Here is a 22824-nt window from a genome sequence, read left to right as displayed (position 1 = left end):
AGAGCACGGGGAGTGGTCCGGGAGTGGGACTTGGTGGGAGTTGGCACAGGGGCAACAGAGGTTTGAACGGCCTGAAGTGTTTGGAGGGCAGAGCACGGGAGACCAGCCAGGGGTTTGTTGGAATAGCCAATTTCAGAGGCAGGAAAGGCGTGGCTAAGAGCTTCAGCAGACAAACTGGAGCAGGGCCAATGCCAGGCAAGGTTGCAGAGATAGAAGTAAGCAGTCAGAGTGGTAGCACAAATATGAGGTCGAAGAAACAGGACAGCAAGGTTGCAAACGGACTGATTAAATCGCAAGCTGTTGCAGGGTGAGGAATGGAGTTTGGGAACGGAGTTGGGAGCAGGGACTGGAAACAATGGGCACGATCCAATGGCCATGTTGCGCCGGAAAAGCAGCGTGGCCGATGAAAGAAGGGATACTCTCGGGATCTACCCGGCTCGACACACCTCGCAAGATCCAACATGACCTGGGTACCAGCTGGCATGGTCACTGCCAGGGTGCCAAGATGGCACTATCTGTTACAGGGAATTACCCTGCCCAAAGGGCTTGCAGCTGGGGGCATCCTCTCCCCATAGAGACACCCACGAGTGCCGTTCCATCTGGTCCCCCATTGTGGACCTGGGTACCAGCTGGCATGGTCACTGCCAGGGTGCCAGCCTGCCACTGCCAAGCTGGTATTTTTTGCCTGTGCGCTTTTGGGCTGGGGGTGCCCTGTGTGGATGTTGGGAAGTTGTGGGGGATGGGCCAGGGTTCCTTCCCATTGTGCGTTCAGGCTGGGAGCTGGGGGGGGGGGGAGGGATTGTTTTGGGAACCTTGGAGATCAGGACGCCATTTTTAAACACTGGGGAGTTCCAGCGAGTGTACAAAATGGGGCTGTATGCAGCCTCGGCCGTGTGTTCCTCATTCAGGCTCCTTTTACAACGCGAGTCGCGTCGAATAGCCGTGCGTTTCCCGGCACTGCGATCACTGGGAAACACGCGGCTAAACGTGCTCGCTCGGGGCTTGGTTCCCTTTTGGGCAAATCGCACCCATTGCCTTCAGTCCTCCCAACATTTTGCCATTACCGATGCTAATGGAACCCCATTTGTTCCAATAGGTCAGAATTCCCATTTGAGCCGACAAGGTTTCTGGAGGAAAAGTTAAGACCAACAATGAGGAAAGTGCTGCCAAGTTCACTGAAGAACTATTTAAAAGAGGCAAAAGAGTTTTGCAGGATTGAAACGAAGAACAAAATGAGCACTTTCAATTTAAACAACAGGTCGAGAATGTTTTGCCCCTGAATTTAACGCCCTGAAGCTGACGGAAGTGTTACTAACAAAAGGAATCAATCGCACCTCTCGCGATACTAAGAAGCTCTTCATGTGTGCTCTGCCCCAGGCAGCTTTCTGGCTCATCGTGTGTGTTCTTGGCAGTTTTTGTCAGTGATGGTTTGCTGTTGCCACTGTCGGGTGCAGGCCGAGGAAGCAGGTCAAAAGTCCACCTCAGCAAGAACGGGACTCAAACCCGCCCATGCTGGCCGACTGAGCTAACAGGCCCCCCACTGTACCAAGAACTGATGTGGTTCCCAAGATCAGGAATCTTTCCTGTACAAAAGCAAAACTCTACCGACGTTGGAAATCTGAAATGAACATGGAGAAAGCTGGGAATACTCAGCAAATGCGGAGCGAGAGAAACGGTTAGCATTTTGGGTCGATGACCTTTTGTCAGATGCTGTGATGAAAGGTCATTGACCTGAAGCGGCAATATTATGCTTTCATGTCGTACGCACTGAGATTTACACAGTGTGGACTAGAATTCAAATCCTGCCTCCAAACCAACTCAAATCTCAGCTACAACACAAAACCACCGAGCGACTGATCCCAGGAGGGAGGGAACAGTTACTGCTGTGAGTTTCGTGTAACTCTGATGATAGACACTGGAAAAGGATACCTCTAACAGTGTATCAATCGTAACTTCTCCTCTGAATTAATGCACAGTTTACTCTACTTGCTACCTTACCTGTAATCTACCTGACAGCTCGCTCCCTCATCTGTAATCTACCTGACTGCTCGCTCCCTCACCTGTAATCTACCTGACTGCTCGCTCCCTCACCTGTAATCTACCTAACTGCTCGCTCCCTCACCTGTAATCTACCTGACTGCTCGCTCCCTCACCTGTAATCTACCTAACTGCTCGCTCCCTCACCTGTAATCTACCTGACTGCTCGCTCCCTCACCTGTAATCTACCTGACTGCTCGCTCCCTCACCTGTAATCTACCTGACTGCTCACTCCCTCACCTGTAGTCTACCTGACTGCTCGCTCCCTCACCTGTAATCTACCTGACTGCTCGCTCCCTCACCTGTAATCTACCTGATAGCTCACTCCCTCACCTGTAATCTACCTGACTGCTCGCTCCCTCACCTGTAATCTACCTGACTGCTCGCTCCCTCACCTGTAATCTACCTGACTGCTCGCTCTCTCACCTGTAATCTACCTGACTGCTCGCTCCCTCACCTGTAGTCTACCTGACTGCTCACTCCCTCGCCTGTAATCTACCTGACTGCTCACTCCCTCACCTGTAATCTACCTGACTGCTCGCTCCCTCACCTGTAATCTACCTGACTGATCGCTCCCTCACCTGTAGTCTACCTGACTGCTCGCTCCCTCACCTTTAATCTGACTGACCTCTCACTCCCTCACCTGTAATCTACCTGACTGCTCGCTCCCTCACCTGTATTCTACCTGACTGCTCGCTCCCTCACCTGTAATCTACCTGACTGCTCGCTCCCTCACCTGTAATCTACCTGATAGCTCACTCCCTCACCTGTAATCTACCTGACTGCTCGCTCCCTCACCTGTAATCTACCTGACTGATCGCTCCCTCACCTGTAGTCTACCTGACTGATCGCTCCCTCACCTGTAGTCTACCTGACTGCTCGCTCCCTCACCTGTAATCTACCTGACTGCTCGCTCCCTCACCTGTAATCTACCTGACTGCTCGCTCCCTCACCTGTAATCTACCTGACTGCTCGCTCCCTCACCTGTAATCTACCTGACTGCTCGCTCCCTCACCTGTAATCTACCTGACTGCTCGCTCCCTCACCTGTAATCTACCTGACTGCTCGCTCCCTCACCTGTAATCTACCTAACTGCTCGCTCCCTCACCTGTAATCTACCTGACTGCTCGCTCCCTCACCTGTAATCTACCTGACTGATCGCTCCCTCACCTGTAGTCTACCTGACTGCTCGCTCCCTCACCTGTAATCTACCTGACTGCTCGCTCCCTCACCTGTAATCTACCTGACTGCTCGCTCCCTCACCTGTAATCTACCTGACTGCTCGCTCCCTCACCTGTAATCTACCTAACTGCTCGCTCCCTCACCTGTAATCTACCTGACTGCTCGCTCCCTCACCTGTAATCTACCTGACTGCTCGCTCCCTCACCTGTAATCTACCTGACTGCTCGCTCCCTCACCTGTAGTCTACCTGACTGCTCGCTCCCTCACCTGTAATCTACCTGACTGCTCGCTCCCTCACCTGTAATCTACCTGATAGCTCACTCCCTCATCTGTAATCTACCTGACTGCTCGCTCCCTCACCTGTAATCTACCTGACTGCTCGCTCCCTCACCTGTAATCAACCTGACTGCTCGCTCTCTCACCTGTAATCTACCTGACTGCTCGCTCCCTCACCTGTAGTCTACCTGACTGCTCACTCCCTCACCTGTAATCTACCTGACTGCTCACTCCCTCACCTGTAATCTACCTGACTGCTCGCTCCCTCACCTGTAATCTACCTGACTGCTTGCTCCCTCACCTGTAATCTACCTGACTGCTCGCTCCCTCACCTTCAATCTGACTGACCTCTCACTCCCTCACCTGTAATCTACCTGACTGCTCGCTCCCTCACCTGTATTCTACCTGACTGCTCGCTCCCTCACCTGTAATCTACCTGACTGCTCGCTCCCTCACCTGTAATCTACCTGATAGCTCACTCCCTCACCTGTAATCTACCTGACTGCTCGCTCCCTCACCTGTAATCTACCTGACTGATCGCTCCCTCACCTGTAGTCTACCTGACTGCTCGCTCCCTCACCTGTAATCTACCTGACTGCTCACTCCCTCACCTGTAATCTACCTGACTGCTCGCTCCCTCACCTGTAATCTACCTGACTGATCGCTCCCTCACCTGTAGTCTACCTGACTGCTCGCTCCCTCACCTGTAATCTACCTGACTGCTCGCTCCCTCACCTGTAATCTACCTGACTGCTCGCTCCCTCACCTGTAATCTACCTGACTGCTCGCTCCCTCACCTGTAATCTACCTAACTGCTCGCTCCCTCACCTGTAATCTAACTGACAGCTCGCTCCCTCACCTGTAATCTACCTGACTGCTCGCTCCCTCACCTGTAATCTACCTGACTGCTCGCTCCCTCACCTGTAATCTACCTGACTGCTTGCTCCCTCACCTGTAATCTACCTGACTGCCCGCTCCCTCACCTGTAATCTACCTGATAGCTCACTCCCTCACCTGTAATCTACCTGACTGCTCGCTCCCTCACCTGTAATCTACCTGACTGCTCGCTCCCTCACCTGTAATCTACCTGACTGCTCGCTCTCTCACCTGTAATCTACCTGACTGCTCGCTCCCTCACCTGTAGTCTACCTGACTGCTCACTCCCTCACCTGTAATCTACCTGACTGCTCACTCCCTCACCTGTAATCTACCTGACTGCTCGCTCCCTCGCCTGTAATATACCTGACTGCTTGCTCCCTCACCTGTAATCTACCTGACTGCTCGCTCCCTCACCTTTAATCTGACTGACCTCTCACTCCCTCACCTGTAATCTACCTGACTGCTCGCTCCCTCACCTGTATTCTACCTGACTGCTCGCTCCCTCACCTGTAATCTACCTGACTGCTCGCTCCCTCACCTGTAATCTACCTGATAGCTCACTCCCTCACCTGTAATCTACCTGACTGCTCGCTCCCTCACCTGTAATCTACCTGACTGATCGCTCCCTCACCTGTAGTCTACCTGACTGCTCGCTCCCTCACCTGTAATCTACCTGACTGCTCACTCCCTCACCTGTAATCTACCTGACTGCTCGCTCCCTCACCTGTAATCTACCTGACTGATTGCTCCCTCACCTGTAGTCTACCTGACTGCTCGCTCCCTCACCTGTAATCTACCTGACTGCTCGCTCCCTCACCTGTAATCTACCTGACTGCTCGCTCCCTCACCTGCAATCTACCTGACTGCTCGCTCCCTCAGCTGTAATCTACCTGACTGCTCGCTCCCTCACCTGTAATCTACCTGACTGCTCGCTCCCTCACCTGTAATCTTCCTGACTGCTCGTTCCCTCACCAGGAATCTACCTGACTGCTCGCTCCCACACCTGTAATCTACCTGACTGCTCGCTCCCTCAGCTGTAATCTACCTGACTGCTCGCTCTCTCACCTGTAATCTACCTGACTGCTCGCTCTCTCACCTGTAATCTACCTGACTGCTCGCTCTCTCACCTGTAATCTACCTGACTGATTGCTCCCTCACCTGTAGTCTACCTGACTGCTCGCTCTCTCACCTGTAATCTACCTGACTGCTCGCTCCCTCACCTGTAATCTACCTGACTGATTGCTCCCTCACCTGTAGTCTACCTGACTGCTCGCTCCCTCACCTGTAATCTACCTGACTGCTCGCTCCCTTGCCTGTAATCTACCTGACTGCTCGCTCCCACACCTGTAATCTACCTGACTGCTCGCTCTCTCACCTGCAATCTACCTGACTGCTCGCTCCCTCAGCTGTAATCTACCTGACTGCTCGCTCCCTCACCTGTAATCTTCCTGACTGCTCGTTCCCTCACCTGTAATCTACCTGACTGCTCGCTCTCTCACCTGCAATCTACCTTACTGCTCGCTCCCTCACCAGGAATCTACCTGACTGCTCGCTCTCTCACCTGTAATCTACCTGACTGCTCGCTCTCTCACCTGCAATCTACCTGACTGCTCGCTCCCTCACCTGTAATCTACCTGACTGCTCGCTCTCTCACCTGCAATCTACCTTACTGCTCGCTCCCTCACCAGGAATCTACCTGACTGCTCGCTCTCTCACCTGTAATCTACCTGACTGCTCGCTCTCTCACCTGTAATCTACCTGACTGCTCGCTCTCTCACCTGCAATCTACCTGAACACTCGCTACTTCACAATTCTCAAGACACTATGTTTGCAGGTCCTCTGTGAAAAGGTGATTTCGGAGAAAGCCACTTTTTCTGACAATAATACCTACAATCTCCTTGAAATATTTGAAGCAAACATAGACATGTAACGTTTGTTATGGGGTTAGTCAAAAACAGGCATTTGATTTCAGAAAAGGTTAAGTCTCGCCTTTGAGACATATGGGGCGTCATTCTCCGACCCCCCGCCGGGTCGGAGAATGGCCGCTGGCCGCCGTGAATCCCGCCGGAGATTGGGCGGGGGCGGGAATCGGGCCGCGCCGGTTGGCGGGACCCCCCCCGCTCAATTCTCCGGCCCGGATGGGCCTAAGTCCCGCCCAGAAATTGCCTGTCCCGCCGGCGTAAATCAAAGCTGGTATTTACCGGCGGGACCAGGCGGCGTGGGCGGGCTCCGGGATCCTGGGGCGATCTGGCCCAGGGGGGTGCCCCCACGGTGGCCTGGACCGCGATCGGGGCCCACCGATCCGCGGGCGGGCCTGTGCCGTGGGGGCACTCTTTCCTTTCCGCCTCCACCACGGCCTCCACCATGGCGGAGGCGGAAGAGACTCTCCCCACTGCGCATGCGCGGGAAACTGCCGGCGCCCGCTGACGCTCCCGCGCATGTGCCGCATTTCCGCGCCAGCTGGCGGGGCAACAAACGCCATTTCCGCCAGCTGGCGGGGCGGAAATCCCTCCGGCGTCGGCATTCCGCACCTTTGGGCCGGCGCGATGCCCGTCTGATGGCGCCGTTTTTGGCGCCAGTCGGCGGACATCACGCCGTTGGTGGAGAATTTCGCCCAAGGTTCAAGTCGCATTCCTGGACTTCAGCACAAAAGTCAATCTGGACCCACCCAGTGCAATAGTGAGGCTTGGCTGAAGGTGCTGCCTTTACAATGAGACACTGAACTCAAGCTCTGACTTCCCTCTTGGTTGGGCATAAAATACGCCATAGCACGGTGTCGGAGGAGAGCCGGGAAGCTATCCTTGTTGTCCCGACCACAATTCATCTTATCCTCTTGTGGAGCAGTGTGTATTGTCTCTGCCTCTGAGCTAGAAGCTCTGGCTCTGAGCCCCACCCCGGGATTTGACGGCCACGGAAGGTGCGCTCATAACACGGCCAAACAAGTTGAGTGTGTCAACCTGCAAATCCTTTCAAACACACCAGCAGCTGGTGGTAAGACAAGGGGGGTCTCGTGGTCACACAGGACCCTGCGGTATCTGCAATGCAGCAATCCCCCACATCAAAAGATTCACACGCCAGCTCTTGTCACAGGCTGGACGCTGTAGCAAGGGTCCTCCTCGCTTCAAGGGAGACTCAAATCAATGCTTATCCTCCAATCAACATCCGAGTGAATAGATTATCCAGTCGCCTAGTTATAGTCATGATCACATTGCTGTTTGTGGGAGCTTGCTGTGCTCAAGTTGCTTGCCACGTTTCAACAGGGCCACACATGAAAAATACGTGATTGGCCATAAAGCGTTTGGGGCGTCCTGTGTCTGTGACAGGTGCTACATAAATGGACGTCTTTAAGTCAGTAATGTGCTGTTGTACCTGGACATTGTGACCTGATCTGGATGCCCTGCTATTAGCAGCCCTTAACGCCGGTGAAATAACTCAATGTTCCTGCATACCAAAATGGATAAATCAATGTCAAGGGTTTCTAAAGCATTTATTAAAGACACTTACATTCAGATCTGACAGGGTAAACTGCTGCCGGGGAAACAGGATGTGTTGTGTGTGTTCAGTCCAACAGTCTTTCAAGAACTTTGCATTGCTTTCGTTAAGGATTAGATAAAAGGGAGGAAAGGCTTTAAATAGTTGACGAGTAGCGGGTATCTTCACTTGATCGGTGGGTGTTGCTTATTCTGGAACACATCAGACTGGCTGGAAGTGAGAGGCACTATCCGTTGTCCCTGTCACCAGTCCATACTTAGTTGCACTGGTTACTATAGGAACTGAAGGCGGACTGTCAGGTGGTTAATTGAAGGTTATGCGGGGACCCCGGTGGCGAACCTGCTTTGGTCGGCATATTTAACCACACAGAAGGGAGGTGCCATCCACGCACGCTGGGGAAAAGCACACTGGGAGGAATGAGAAATCAGCAAGTGCGGCCGACAATCACCTGTCAGTTTGATTGCACGGAAGGGCCTGTTTGTGAATGGGCAGCAGTAAACCGCTGGGCCATGAATGGTGTGACATAAAGGTCAGCTTATCTCCTAGGCCGAGCTTTTCTGTCAGGTTTGATTGCTGTGATACAAACGTATGAAACAGGAGGCCATTTGGCCCTGGATGTGGCTCCAGCATTTGATTAAATCGTGGCTATGTTTGCGTTCCAAATGTCCACATTCCCACCTCCACCTGATAACCATTGATTCCCTTCCCCAACAAGAATCCATCGACCGCTGCTTTAAAAATATTCGCGACCCCGCTTCTACTGCTTTCTGCGGCAGAGAATTCCAAAGTCGCACACAACACGACAGGGGCTGGTTTAGCACACTGGGCTAAACCGCTGGCTTTGAAAGCAGACCAAGGCAGGCCAGCAGCACGGTTCAATTCCCGTACCAGCCTCCCCGAACAGGTGCCGGAATGTGGCAACTAGGGGCTTTTCACAGTAACTTCATTTGAAGCCTACTTGTGACAATAAGTGATTTTCATTTTCATTTTTTCACACTGAGAGAAGCGTTTCTCCTCAACTATTTACAATAACAGTGACCCCCGAATTTTAAAACAGTGCCCCCTGCTTCTGGACTCACCCACAAGACGAAACCTCCTTTCCGCGCCCACCTCATCAATACCATTAACCAACAACGCTCAATGTGTGATGCAGCTTGTTTGGCTCAATTGAAAATGTGTAAAAAGCAACCTGCATTCTTAGGGCGCCTTAAATCCAGAGAAAGGTCTCAAGGTGATTCACGAGGTGTGACAAGCTGCAGAGGCTTTTCAGGAGGATGGGCAACAAGCCACAGAAAGTTGGTTAGAAACCAGGGCCTTAACTATGGTGGGTTTGTGAGGGCAGCACGGCGGCGCAGTGGGTTAGCACTGCTGCCTCACGACGCCGAGGTCCCAGGTTCGATCCCAGCTCTGGGTCACTGTCCACGTGGAGTTTGCACATTCTCCCCATGTCTGTGTGGGTTTGGCTCCCACAACCCAAAGATGTGCAGGGTAGGTGGATTGAACACGCTAAATTGCCCCTTAATTGGAAAAAATGAATTGGGTACTCTAAATTTTTTTTAAAAGAAATTCGGGGGTATGGAAAGGGATAGAGCATTGGGTGTCCCGATTGGTGGGGGGGGACAGAGCATCGGGTGTCCTTATATGCCAATGACTTGCTGTTATACGTGCTGGAACCGAGTGTGTCGATAGGGGGAATATTGGAGCTGCTTTGGGAGTTTGGGTCTTTCTCGGGGTACAAATTGAATCTGGACAAGAGTGAATATTTGTGGTGTGTCGGCCGGGGGTGGGGCGGGCAGCCATTCCGTGGGGCAGGGACTCACTTTAGGTACCTGGGGGTGCAGGTTGCCTGGGAGTGGGGGGGGGGGGAGCTCCGCAGGTACAACATTTCTAGTTTGGTGGGGAGAGTGACAGCAGATCTGGCAAGGTGGGATGGTCTCCCTCTGTCACTGGCGGTACAGGCGGTTAAAATGAACGTGCTGGCGCGATTTCTGTTTATTTTTCAATGCCTGCTGATTTTCCTGCCAAAGGCATTTTTTTCGAGAGATTGAAGGGATGCTTATCTCGTTCATATGGGGAGGGAAGGTGGCCAGAGTGAGAAAGGTGCTGCTACAGAGGGGAAGGCAGGCAGGGGGTTTGGGTCTTCCGAACCTGATGTATTATTACTGGGCGGCGAATGTGGAGAAGGTGCGGAGCTGGGTCAGAGGGGTTGATTCCCAGTGGGTCAGAATGGAGGAGAGATTGGGTAGGGGGTCGGGATTGAAGGCGCTAGCGACAGCGCCGCTCCCGACGGCCCCGCCGAGATACTCAGAGAGTCTGGTAGTAATAGCTTCTTGAGCATTTGGAGGCAGTTTCGCCAGAACTTCAGGTTGTAGGCAGGGTCAAGGGAAATGCCGATTCGGGGGAACCATAGGTTTGAGCCAGGGAAGTGGGATGGAAATTTTCAGAGCTGGGAGGAGAAAGGAATTAGGACACTAAAAGATTTGTTTCTTGGGGGTCGGTTTGCAGGATTCAAGGAGCTGGGAGCAAATTATGAACTGGAGCAGGAGGAAATATTTTGATACATGCAGGTTCGAGACTTTGCCAGAAAGGAGATACACAGCTTCCCGGTAGAGGTGGCCTCCACATTGCTGGAGGAGGTGCTGACGACAGGGGGACTGGAGACCGGGGTAGTGTCGGCGGTTTACAGGGCTCTTTTGGAAGAGGAGAAGGCACCGCTGGAAGGAATAAAGGCAAAGTGAGAGGAAGAGTAGGGAGAGGGTATGGAGGAGGGGTTCTGGTGTGAGGTGCTCCGGAGAGTGAATGCCTCCACCTCGTGTGTGGGGCTGATACTGCTGAAGCGCACCTTACAAGGACGAGGATGAGCCGGCTCTTTGAGGGGGTAGAAGATGTGTGTGAATGTTGCGGGGGGGGGGGGGGGGGCAAATCACGTTCATATGTTTTGTTCCTGTCCAAAGCTGGAGGATTACTGGAAGGAGGTTTTTAGGGTAATCTCTAAAGTGGTGCATGTGAAACTGGACCCGGGCCCTCGGGAGGCCATATTCCAGGTGTCGTACCAGCCGGGGTTGGAAACGGGCGCGGAGGCAGATGTTGTAGCTTTCGCCTCGTTGGTGGCCCGAAGGCAGATCCTGTTGGGGTGGAGATCAACCTCTCCACCCTGTGCCCTGGCGTGGCGGGGGGGACCTGCTGGAATTCTTAACGCTTGAAAAGGTCAAATTTGAACTGAGGGGAAGGATGGAGGGGTTCTACAATTCATGGGCGTTATTCATTACGCACTTTCGAGAATTGGATTACAGCGAGCGAGAGTTGGGGGAGGGGGATTGTGTGTGTTAACGGTGACTGTGGGTGATTCCTGATTCCTTTTTGTCATTTGTTTATGTTAACATGCGGGCCAATGTCTGGGATTTGGTGGGGGGATGGGATCATTGTTATTGATATGAAGATTGACATTGCATTCGTTACTGATTATTGTTTATTGTAGGGTGTAAATTTGGGAGAAAATGTGAAAAAGGAGGAGAATAAAAATATTTTAAAAAAAGAAATAGCTCAGTTGGCTGGGCGGCTGGATCGTGATGCAGAGCGAGGTCAACAGCGTGGGTTCGAATCCCGTACCGGCTGAGGTTATTCATGAAGGCTCCATCTTCTCAACCTTGCCCCTCGCCTGAGGTGTGGTGACCCTCAGGTTAAATCACCACCAGTCAGCTCACCCCCCTCAAAGGGGAAAGCAGCCTATAGCCATCTGGGACTATGGCAACTTTACTTCCTTTAATTTCACCAGAATACTGATCCGTTAGTTATTAATATTGGGTCAAACATCTACCAGACAGCACGCATCATCTTTGCGACGTCTCGTGGAGATTTCTGGTCATGACACGGTTCTCCATGCTGAAGATGAACGACCACACATTCATAATAATAATAATCGCTTATTGTCACGAGTAGGCTTCAATGAAGTTACTGTGAAAAGCCCCTAGTTGCCACATTCCGGCGCCTGTTCGGGGAGGCTGGTACGGGAATTGATTACCCTTACAAGCCAGCTGTTTAGCCGACTGTGCTAAGTCAGCCCCTCGTTATGCTCAAGCCAGACTTTCCCTGGTCAGTTTTAACAGCGTTGGTACTTCGGTACTGAATGCACCAGACGCCACCATTGGTCACCAGGCAGCCATCTTCAATCCACTTGCCAGTCCAGAGATGGGCTTTCATCTACCCGACCTGCAATGCACGACCAGAGGGGTCCCTGGAAAACTATTAGCTGTCCCCTGGGGTCAATGACCAGGATGTAAATGGGGAACGGGAGGGGACATATTGGTATCTGTAGACACAGGAGTATGAAGGCGACATTCATCGCAAGCTCAGCTGAACAGCCTTTTCACTGTTCCGTGCCTCAAGCAAATACCAAAAATGAAATTGCAGCTTTGAAACAGTTTCAACTGTTCTTCAGTGATGTCAGTATGGTACTTAAGGTCTTTGTAGGACTTCTAAAATCCTATACATAGCACATCTTCTGTAATTCAAGCTTCTGAAGCAGTTATTTTTGCATCTTGGCAAAGCAACGGAACATTTATCAGCAGTTTGCCAGTGTTGAGGTTGTCTTGGTGTAGCTGATACAAAATAGATTTGATGTCCCAGTTTCATCAAAGAGACAGAAGGCTTTGTAAATGTGAGCTCTGATTCTATTGGCTGCCCCCTTCTCTCAACAACAACCGCTCTCCCCCCCCAAACTAAGTGTGTCAGTATTTGTAATAGAATAGCATTAAGAGAATTACTAAACTTCAAAAGGCTGAGTGTTTAGATCTTGGTTGTCTTTCATGGTTCTGTCTCTAGCGATATTTCTCCAGCAGAATTAACACCTTCGCTAAGATGAGCCAGCAACTATAAACCTTGCAAAGAATCCATTTTGTTATCTTTTCCTCACTTCCATGGGTGCTGCAATGAAACTCGAGCGCGATCTGGGTGTTACATTTTACATTGGACAAACAGAAGTGTATTTTTCTAATTGTCATCCAATTAGTGCTCCATTATCCAGAGAACAGAATAATGAGCTTCGGATTATTGCTATATTCTCCTGTTTGTTTTGAGTTACCCTGAAGGTCAAGAACAGCTGGGCGCGATTCTCTGCTCCCGCGCCAATTGGGAGAATCGCCTGGGCCGCCAAATTTTCCCGCGACGCCGGTCCGCGACTCCCGCGATTCTCCCAAGCGGCGGGAACGGCCCCGTCGGGTTCCGCGCAGCGCAGGCCGGAGAATTGCCCGAGACACCCAAAATGGCGATTGTCCGGCTACCCTGCTATTCTCAGGCCCGGATGGGCCGAGCGGCCAGGCCAAAATGGCGGGTTCCCCCCCCAGCGCCATCCACACCTGGTTGCTGCCGTCGGGAACAGCGCAGGAACGTTGGGGGGGTGGCCTGCTGGGGGGGGGGGGGGTATCCTGCACCGGGGGGTACCTCAAATGGGGTCTGGCCCGCGATCAGTGCCCACCGATCGGCGGGCCGTCCTCTCTGAAGGAAGACCTCCTTTCCTCCGCAGCCCCGCAAGATCCGTCCGCCATCTTCTTGCGGGGCGGACTCGGAGAGGACGGCAACCACGCATGCGCGGGTGATGCCAGTTATGCGGCGCCGCCTTTACGCGGCGACAAGGCCTGGCGCGTGTGAATGACACGGCCCCGCTCCTAGCCCATTATCGGGCCTGGGATAGGGGCTGTTTCGCGCCGTCGTGAACCTCAACGGCGTGGGCACTTCGGCGCGGGGGTGGAGAATCCTGCCCAGCTGTGTTTTCCAACTCTGTTCCTTTGTGCCTTCAGCTCTCTCGTGTCCCGTGCCAATTTTGAGTAGTTTATGGGTTTCTTTGTCTAAAATTGATTAATCGGGTGCCATTGTCTTCCTCTTCTCAATGATCCCAACTGAAATCCTGATCGTCCATCACCTTGCAGCTCCCTCTGGTCCTCAGCACCCTCTCCGAGCTCATCTTTTCCATGAGACCTGCCTCTTGCCCCTTTCATCTCTTCCCCCATCCAAAACCTAAATGCTGAATGACCTTTTCTGACATTGTCCATGGTTCCCTCTGTCCAGGAGTTGTCCCTCTTCCTTTCAAATCTGTCGTCATCACCCCTTCTCAAAAAACCTGTCCGGCTACAAACCAATTCTAATCTGTCCTAGTATTCCGGGTGAATGTGTTGATTGCTTTTAATGGCTTGCACCTTTCTCACACAACTCCATTTGGTCTAGTTTCTGTCACTCACAACATTGCAGCTGCTTTGATCAAAGTCACCATCAATTATCTTCTGTGATGGTGATAATTGACACCTCTTTTCAACATGGTCGACACCCCCCCCCCCCCCCGCCCCCACCAGCACCTCTCCTCCCCAGTCCAACTCAGTGAGATTGCCCGTGTGTGATTTGACAATGACCTGTCCCAACAAGGCCAGCATACCTCCTGCAATGAACTTCTCAAGGGCACAGTAAGAAGTCTTACAACACCAGGTTAAAGCCCAGAATGTTTGTTTTGAATCACTAGCTTTCGGAGCGCTGCTCCTTCCTCAGGTGAATGAAGAGGTAGGTTCCAGAAACATATATAGTCAAAGTCAATGATGCAAGGCATTACTTTGAATGCAAGTCTTTGCAGGTAATTAAGTCTTTACAGGTCCAGACGGAGCAAATGGAGAGAGGGACAAAAGAGGTGTGAATTGTTTCAAGCCAGGACAGTTGGTAGGATTTCGCAAGCCCAGATCAGGTGGTGGGGGGTGAATGTAATGCGACATGAATCCAAGGCCCCGGTTGAGGCCGTACTCATGTGTGCGGAACTTGGCTAACAGTTTCTGCTCGGCGATTCTGCGTTGTCGCGCGTCCTGAAGGCCGCCTTGGAGAACGCTTACCCTATCTGGCCCACACGTGACTCCAGACCCACGGCAATGTGTTGCCGCCTCACTGCCCCCTCCCCTCCACCTCTGAACCGGCCCACCTGGCCACTCAGTTCTGGGAGGTTAGGGATGGGCAACAAATGCTGGCCCACCCAACGATGCCCACGTCCCACAAAAGAATAATTATTTTTAGACAACGGCTCGCTTGAACTAAAGTAGACGTTGACACGGCAAGAGAAACGGAACCGGCGAAGGTTTGGTTTCCTGTACAGGAAACCGACCATCCAAAGGAAAGATGGGATTTGCAGAAGTGAAAATGAAGGAATGATAGGGCAGGAAATAGGGAAGCGCAGAAATAAGGCAGAGAGGGTGAAGAAAATTTAAGGATGGCGTAGAAGCCTGAAGAAAAAGAGAGAGAATAAAGGTGCAGCGCAACAGCTCCGAGATCGTGACGGAGATGCACCGTTTGGACATGTACGTGGACCAGTTAGGCTTCGATCGGCTGGAGTTTAGAAGAGGAAGAGGCGATTGATTGAAGCAGGTAGGACCCTGAGCAGGGTGGAGGTGGAGATGATGATTCCTCTTGCGGAAGAATCTGGAACTCAGGATCACTCTTTACAAAAAAAGGGGTCACCCTTTTAAAAAGAGAGGTGAGGAGAACGTTTTTCCTCTCAGAGGGTGGTGAGCCTCCGTCACTTTCCTCCTCAAAAGGCAGTGGAAGAAGAGTCTTTGAATGTGTATAAGGCAGAGCGAGATGGATTCTTGATAAACAAGGGGGTGGGGGGGTGGGGTAGGCAGGAGGTTGCAATTAGATCAACCATCATCTTATTGAATGGCAGAGCGGGCCCGAGGGGCCGAATGGCCTACTGCTGCTCCTGATTCGCATGCTTCTGCGTACATAATTACCCGTTACGGTCGCCGCAAAATGATCTAAATTTCCCGGACTGATCCGCAACGGAGCGCACTCTTGCTTCCTGGAGAAGAATTCCTCGGGCTCGTGTTTTCATTTTTCTTCACAACGAAAGCCCCACGGCAGGAATAAGGTGCACTTAGCGAACCGTGAGTAGTCGGAAGCTGCGATCATCTCTAAGGTAAGGGGCCGAGTCGACTGAACCACTTGCTCCTCCACCACACCTCCGATTCACCAGCATTCCTGGGCATTAAGCAGAGAGTGGGCTGGTTTAGCTCAGTGGGCTAGACAGCTGGCTTGTGATGCCGAACGAGGCCAGCAGCGCGGCTTCAATTCCAGTACCAGCTTACCTGAACAGGTGCCTGAATGTGACGACTAGGGGCTTTTCACAGTAACTTCATACTTCTGACAATAAAAGGTTATTATTGATGCCCTAATGCAATGCAACTAGGCAAGTATAACATTTCTACTGACTATAAGTCTGCACATTTTACTTAAGCGTAACCTCATGGCTTCAGGGTCTGCTTTTTTTGTCTCCTTACGATGCAAGAAATTTGATTCGGGTCAATCGAGAGGCCAACGCAAGTGGAAATTGATTTTGAAGTGGAGGCGGTTCCCAAAGAGACAATTGCTCTTTTTCAATTAAAAATCAGGAAGGAAGCAGGATTCAAATCAGCACCTGGGGATGTGTAAAAACAGCTCCGTAATTCCCCAGGCCCGTGTGGGGGCTGTGAGTTTTAATTGGACTCCTCAAGTATTGATGAAGTTGGACAAATGGGCAGGTTTCATTTCTTGGGCCATAAACATCCATCGCATTCGAGGTGTCAAGCGGCTGATTGCCTTTTAGTTCATTTCCAGCTCACCTCCCACCAAACCATCCCACAATCTCATTTGAAACGATAATTCCGCCACCCGGGAGGGGGAGAAAGTCACAAACCAGAACATCCCTCGCGAAAGCAGCGAGTGAAAATTTGTAGGGTTTCATTCAAGAGTTTTCTGCCAGATTTTGCAATTCAGAAAATGTCACGTTTTATTGCAGGACAGTCTTCCTTCGCAAACTCAACGATTGAAGGCAAATTGTCAATCAGGTCGGTTTGTTCAGATGTTGTTGATATTTTATGAAATGGACGTCAACATGTTGGACATCCAACTGTTGGAGTTTTTGATAAGTCGTTTGGAAATAGCAAATTATGCAGAATTGTGTACTGCAATTAGTCTCATGAAATATTCACCGACCGTCTTAATATTGCCCATTATATATATTTTTTTGAAACGCATTTTATTCAAACTTGTGTCAAAATAGCAAATAAACACCCCGGGAAACATTCTTCCCAGCAATCAACTATACAGTTTGTACAGAATTTCCTCCTTTTTCAACGCCCCCCCCGCCCCCCCGCCCCCGTCCCCCTGCGACGAACAGCTCCTCAAACACGTTCACAAACGTCCCCCACATTTTCTCAAACTCCCCTGCTGAGCCCCTTAACTCATACTTTATCTTCTCTAACCGCAGGAAGTCATACAGGTCACCCAACCATGCTGCTACCCCCGGTGGCGATGCCGACCGCCACTCCAGCAAAATCCGCCGCCGTGCAATCAGAGAGACGAAGGCCAAGACATCGGCCTCCCTCCTCTCCATGAGCTCCGGCTTGTCTGAAACCCCAAATATCGCCACCAAAGGGTCCGGGTCCACTCCCTCCTCCACTATCCTGGCTAAGACCGCGAACACTCCCGCCCAGAATCTTCCCAATTTTTCACAACCTCAAAACATGTGCGTGTGATTCGCTGGCCCCCGCCCACACCTCTCACACTCACCTGCTACCCCCTGAAAGAACCCACTCATTCTCGCCCGAGTCACATGCACCCTGTGCACCAACTTAAACTGTATCAGGCTCATCCTTGCACAAGAGGAGGTCCCGTTTACCCTTCACAGTGCCTCACTCCATACTCCCCAATTGTTCTCCATTCACAACTTCGCTTCCCATTTCTCCTTCGTCCCTGAGCCCCGTGGACAGCTGATGAGGAGTGAGACACATGGATCACCTGGAGAATCTCCCAAAATTGTATTAAATTCAATAATGGGTGAAAAGACTTCAAACATGATCCATTTCATCAAAGTCTCCCACAAACGAAGGGTGGTGATTATCATAGAATTTACAGTGCAGAAGGAGGCCATTCAGCCCATCGAGTCTGCACCGGCTCTTGGAAAGAGCACCCCACCCAAGGTCAACACCGCCACCCCATCCCCATAACCCAGTAACCCCACCCAACTCTAAGGACAATTTTTGGACACTAAGGGCAATTTATCATGGCCAATCCACCTAACCCGCACATCTTTGGACTGTGGGAGGAAACCGGAGCACCCGGAGGAAAAAGAGAGAGAAAGAGAGAGAGCGTGAGCACGAGTGTTGCATAGGAGAGATAACGAAAGAGTGCGTATGAGAAAGAGAGCGTGTGAGTGAAAGAGAGGAAGTGTATGTGTGCACAAGAGAAAGATGAGAGAAACTGCGTGTGTGAGAGAGATAGAGAGAGAAAAATAGTGAGCATGAGGTGTATAAGTGTGAGAAAAAGAGTGTGAGTGTGAGGGAGAGATGAGATTGTGTTTGCGTGTGTGTAAAAGAAAGAGATAGTGAGAGAATCTGTGAAAGAAAAAGAGAGATAGTGAGAGAGAGAGAGCGGGAGAGGGGAGTGAGTGAGAGAGAGAAAGAAAGTGTGAGAGCAAGGGTATGAGAGAAAGGGTGAGATCGTGAGAGAGAGTGAGAGAAAGAATGTGAGAGAGAAAGTGCGAGAGAGAGAGAGACAGAGGGCGCGACTCTCTGGCCACACTGCGCCAGAAAAGCAGCTCGCCGCGGCGTGGCCGTTGAAAGCCGGGAGACCCCGCTCCCGGGATCTACCCGGCTCGCAACGCCTCGCGGGATTCAACGCAATCTCACGAGGCGTCGCAAAGTGAACCCTGCCCACATTGGCAGTAAGCCTCACTCTAATGTGCAGATTCCCGAGGTACCTGAGGCTTTGGGATTCAATCCCTTCGCCTCAGAGACTTTGGGATAACACCGTTTGCTACTGGTCCCAAAAAAAGGGGACATGATGGAACAGCACGCATGGGGGCTCCCAGCTGCATGCCCTTTGGGAAGGGTGGTGCCCTAACCCTGGCAGTGCCACCTGGGTGCTACCCTGGCACTTCTAAGGTGCCCAGGTGGCACTGCCAGCTGGCAAGGGCATTGCCAAGGTGGCATTTTATGTGCACGTGCGATTGGGCTGGGGTTGCCTGGTATGGGTTTTGGGGGGGATGCATTTGGGCTGGTGGGGAGGTCAGGGATTCTTTTGGGGGTCTCGGAGATCGGGACGCCAATTTTAAATCTCATGCCACAACGGGGAGTTCCAGCGAGCGGAGCTCCCCATTGTAAAAGACGGGCCTTTGTAGTCTGTTCGAGAGAGTGAGTGTGTGAGAGAGTGTGTGAGAGAGTGTGTGAGAGAGTGTGTGAGAGAGTGTGTGAGAGAGTGTGTGAGAGAGTGTGAGCGTATAAAAGAGTGAGAGTGTGAGAGAGTGTGTGTTTGAGAGAGTGAATGTGAGAGAGCGTGAGTGAGTGAGAGAATGTGTGAGAGCGTGTGTGAGAGAGTGTGAGCGTATAAAAGAGTGAGAGTGTGAGAGAGTGTGTGTGTTTGAGAGAGTGAATGTGAGAGAGAGTGAGTGAGTGAGAGAATGTGTGAGAGCGTGTGTGAGAGAGTGTGAGCGTATAAAAGAGTGAGAGTGTGAGAGAGTGTGTGTGTTTGAGAGAGTGAATGTGAGAGAGAGTGAGTGAGTGAGAGAATGTGTGAGAGCGTGTGTGAGAGAGCGTGAGCGTATAAAAGAGTGTGAGTGTGTTTGAGAGGGTGAGAGAGAGAGTGAGTGTGAGGGAGTGAATGTGTGAGTGTGAGTGCGTGTGCATGTGTGAGAGTGATAGAAAGCAAGTGAGAGCGACTGGCGTCGTGCTCTGGATCACAATTTTCAGGCATTTTGAAGAATTATATTTATCCCACCTGAAAAACTCTGTGCCTGAGGACTGAAGAATGTGATTCTCCCGCCCAGGGACCATGTGAGCCTTTCAATGTTCCATTTAAACGGCTCCACAGCACTTGCTCTCAATCAAGCCAGGAGGATGGGAGCGAGGAAACCAGCTCCTCGATTTACAGAGGGGGCCCTTAGCCATTCCCTTCCGTGAAGGGAGGCGGGCTACAATATACCCTCATTCTGGATATACCCCGCTTTGAGACAATGGGAAGCTGGAATATCAAGGGTTAACTCTTGATGGTCCATTAATCTAACGAGCATGAGTCCCAGGGAGGTTCGAGGACACAATTTCTTATTGCTTCAGGGTTGGTAAAGCTAATAGGCAGCTTTGTTACTGAGGCTGCATCACTCTGAGACCCCACTGTTGCCATGCCGCTACACAGAAACCCTCAATTCATGCAAATCAGGTTCACGCCCTGGCAGATCATGTCATCGTGGAGGAGCTGAGAAGATCCCGATCCAAAATCCTGCCAGCGCTAATCCCGTTTCTGGCCACTCAAGAGATTTATCGTCCATTATGTGATTTGCGGCCATGGCTAACACTCTCATTAAATCCCGCCCATCATACTTGTTCCATTGATTAAGCGCTGTGCTTGGCTGTGGTGGCAAACTCCCCGTTATATCATTTTCTATGACTTACATCATTTCCTGCACAGGCTAGCTCAGGAAGAGGATTTGCGGATCGGGGCACCATGTTTAAATGCCACCCTAATCTTTCAACCTGCTGAGTTACTCCACCGCAGCCTTCAGACACCCCCCACTGCACCCAACCTACCTCTTACCAGGTTCTCGAGTGCTCGCTCACCCCACCTCATTCCGGCGCCTGTTCGGGTACACTGAGGGAGAATTCAGAATGTCCAACTCACCTAACAGCACGTCTTTCGGGACCTGTGGGAGGAAACCGGAGCCCCCGGAGGAAACCCACGCAGACACGGGGAGAACGTGCAGACTCTGCACAGACAGTGACCCAAGCCGAGAATCGAATCTGGGACCCTGGTGTTGTGAAGCAACAGTGCTAACCACTGTGCTAACGTGCTGTTACTGTGAGTTTAGAGATATGGTTACCCGTGAGTGGAGCGAATGGGTTTTTTTAAAAATTGAGCTGTCGGAAATATTTGGTCCCTCGATGTTCCCAATTAGTATAACGCCAGATATCACTAATTTTACTGTGGGTAGCGGACAGGCTTTTGCGGAGTCAGGAGGTCAGCCACTTGCCACAGATTCCCTAGCCTCTGGCCACGGGACACCCACAGCAACAGTACAGTACAAGCTCGGACAGCTGGCGCTCTCAGGGGAGTAGAACACAGGCATTCTTTTGAATTGCAATTATTACCACATTAACCACACAAGATCAATATGGTCTGGCCAAGTTCCTGAGGCTTTTGAAATGCTGCACACTTGGAAGAAGGCCAAATGAGGAAGCACGTCATTATGTGCAGTGGCTGACCTGGGAGATGGTCTCCTGGTAGGAAGGCAGTCATTAATTCAAATTTAACACCTGTCTAATAAAAGAATTTGTTTCGAGTCCAGCCGAGTAAACATCTCTCCAGATAGTGATAGATATAATTATTATAATTACTGGCATATTGAGAAAGAACTGGGAATTTCCTTGACAGAGCTGAGCTCCGCTTCAAAGCAAGTGAGAGGCATGTTTAGATAAATGCTTTATGATGTTTACTTTACTTAGTTTAACTATATTTCCATGTCGAAATCGAGTGCACGATTTAACGGAAATGAAACAGAGGGCGTGATCTTCCCAAAAGGGAACAAAGTTCACGAGCGAGCGCGTTTAGCCACTTGTTTCCCAGTACTCGCAGTGGCTAGTCAATGCTTTGAATATGGGGTGCAAACGGGGAACGCGCGGCCGAGGCCGCACAGAGCCCCGTTTTTTTACAACGGGGAGCTCCGCTTGCCAGAACTCTCCGTTGTAGCGACAGATTGGGACGCCATTTTAAAAATGGCTTCCCGATCTCCAAGGCCCACAAAAAATCCCGACCGCCGCCCCCAACCCCAACACAACATGGGAGGGTCCCTGGCACCCCAACACCCACGGTGGGCAACCCCGGCCCAATCGCGCAAGCGCAAAAAATGCCAGCTTGGCACCTTGGCAGTGTCCCTGCCAGCTGTCAGTACCACCTGGGCATGGGGTGTGCTAGGGTACCACCCTGTCCTGACCTCAATGGGCGGGTTTCAGGTGGCGATGCCTCGCGAGATCCCATTAGATCTCATTAGGTCTCATGAGGCATGACGAGGCCAGTAAATCACGCGAGAAGCCTCTTGCAAGATTTACTGGCCTCGTCGTGTCCCGAGTCGGGCACGGCAAGGTCAAAAGATCAAGCCCCAAAATGCTGGATACTCATAATTCTGAACAAGGCTAATGATTCTGGAAAACTGTGCTGCCTTCAGGTGAAGAAATTAATTGGAAGTAAATTTAGTACAGTCCTGTTGGAGTATTTATGTGAATTTATTTCTTGTAATAAATTGAAATCAATATTTTAGCCTGAAATATCCAGATCTGTAGAAAAGTGCTTTTCCACCTCTTGAAGAGGTCAGGCACATGCATCACAGGTGTCATCTCAGTATAAGAAGGATCCTGCACCATGCTATCCATTCAGTCCGTGCGTAAGGTTAGATGTTGGCCTATTTGGATGTATTTCATCGCAAACTGTTTTGTTGCAGATTTTAAATTACAAATTGAGATACCATCCACTGCTTCTGGCGGAAGAGAGTTCCACAGTTTTACCATCCTTTGCATGAAAATGTTTCCTAATTGGATGGCCTGGCTCTGATTGTAAAGCCACCTTGTCCCCTCACCCAAGAGTTCCCATCAACAGAAAGGAAATTTTCCGTAAATGGCGCGATGTCCGCCGACTGGCACCACAAACGGCGCAAATCAGTCGGGCATCGTGCCGCCCCAAAGGTGCGGAATCCTCCGCATCTTGACTGGCCGAGCCATAACCTTGAGGGGCTAGGTCGGCGCCGGACTGATTTCCGCCCAGCCAGCTGGCGGGAAAGGCCTTTGGTGCCCCGCCAGCTGGCGCGGAAATGACATTACTGGGCGGCGCATGCGCGGGAGCGTCAGTGGCTGCTCACGGCATCGCCGCTTGCGCAGTGGAGGGAGTCTCTTCCGCCTCCGTATTGGTGGAGAC

General features: G+C 51.4%; 1 protein-coding gene and 1 long non-coding RNA gene across 6 annotated transcripts in view; one reads left to right on the top strand and one right to left on the bottom strand.

Moving 5' to 3' along the window:
- The window catches only part of LOC140425604 (copine-4), a 620467-nt gene that overhangs the window by 417164 nt on the left and 180479 nt on the right, over positions 1-22824 (bottom strand). The gene's annotated exons all lie outside the window — the stretch shown is intronic.
- Positions 1-22824, top strand: part of LOC140425605 (uncharacterized) — a 34473-nt gene that overhangs the window by 4185 nt on the left and 7464 nt on the right. The window contains exon 2 of the long non-coding RNA XR_011947902.1: positions 1097-1885. This is a non-coding gene — a long non-coding RNA (uncharacterized lncRNA). The remainder of the gene's footprint in view (positions 1-1096; positions 1886-22824) is intronic.

The sequence above is a fragment of the Scyliorhinus torazame genome, chromosome 6, assembly GCF_047496885.1.
Source record: "Scyliorhinus torazame isolate Kashiwa2021f chromosome 6, sScyTor2.1, whole genome shotgun sequence".
NCBI classification, from domain to species: domain Eukaryota; kingdom Metazoa; phylum Chordata; class Chondrichthyes; order Carcharhiniformes; family Scyliorhinidae; genus Scyliorhinus; species Scyliorhinus torazame.
The sequence above is the reverse complement of the archived record's forward strand: the minus strand, read 5'-3'. Positions and strand labels throughout refer to the sequence as shown.